This window comes from Arachis stenosperma, chromosome 4 (genome assembly GCF_014773155.1).
Source record: "Arachis stenosperma cultivar V10309 chromosome 4, arast.V10309.gnm1.PFL2, whole genome shotgun sequence".
In the NCBI taxonomy this organism is placed as follows: Eukaryota; Viridiplantae; Streptophyta; class Magnoliopsida; order Fabales; family Fabaceae; genus Arachis; species Arachis stenosperma.
Window position 1 is genome coordinate 45,456,134 of NC_080380.1, and position 1,095 is coordinate 45,457,228.

Sequence of the window (1,095 nt, forward strand, 5' to 3'; positions counted from 1 at the left end):
AGGAACCTCTTTACTGTGACATAGAGGATTCCTCTTCTTTTTCTGTTCTCTTCTCTTTCATATGAGCAGGAACAAGGAAAAAGGCATTCTTGTTGAAGCTGATCTAGAACCTGAAAGGACTCTGAAGAGGAAACTAAGAGAAGCTAAATTACAACAATCCAGAGACAACCTTGTTGAAATTTTCGAACAAGAAAAGGAGATGGCAGCCGAACCCAACAACAATAATGCAAGAAGAATGCTTGGTGATTATACTACACCTACGTCCAAGTTTGATGGAAGAAGCATCTCAATTCCTGCCATTGGAGCAAACAATTTTGAGCTAAAACCTCAATTAGTTGCTCTAATGCAATAAAACTGAAAGTTTCATGGACTTCCATCAGAATATCCCTATCAATTTTTAACTGAGTTCTTGCAGATCAGTGAGACTGTAAAGACGAATAGAGTAGATCCTGAAGTCTACAGGCTCATGCTTTTCCCTTTTGCTGTAAGAGACAAAGCTAGAACATGGTTGGATTCACAACCTAAGGATAGCCTGGACTCATGGGATAAGCTGGTCACGGCCTTCTTGGCAAAATTCTTTCCTTCTCAAAAGCTGAGCAAGCTTAGATTGGATGTTCAGACATTCAAACAAAAAGATGGCGAATCCCTCTATGAAGCTTGGGAAAGATACAAGAAGATGACCAAAAGGTGTCCTTCTGACATGCTTTCAGAATGGACCATTCTGGATATATTCTATTATGGTCTGTCTGAGTTCTCTAAGATGTCACTGGACCATTCTGCAGGTGGATCCATTCACCTAAAGAACTTATTGACATGGTTGCAAATAACCAGTTCATGTACACTTCTGAGAGGAATTCCGTGAATAATGGGACGCCTCAGAGGAAGGGAATTCTTGAGATTGATGCTCTGAATGCCATATTGGCTCAGAACAAAATGTTGACTCAACAAGTCAACATGATTTCCCAAAGTCTGAATGGATTTCAAAATGCATCCAACAGTACTAAAGAGGCATCTTCTGAAGAAGAAGCTTATGATCCTGATAACCCTGCAATAGCAGAGGTAAATTACTTAGGTAAACCTTATGGAAATACCTAC

At 39.8% G+C, this 1,095-nt stretch overlaps 1 non-coding gene across 1 annotated transcript; it reads right to left on the reverse strand.

The window, feature by feature from the left end:
• Positions 1-598: 598 nt before the first annotated feature.
• LOC130977975 (small nucleolar RNA R71) lies at positions 599-706 on the reverse strand. Its single transcript, XR_009085641.1, has one exon. It is a non-coding gene; the product is annotated as a small nucleolar RNA R71 (small nucleolar RNA).
• Between the last annotated feature and the right edge of the window lie 389 nt (positions 707-1,095).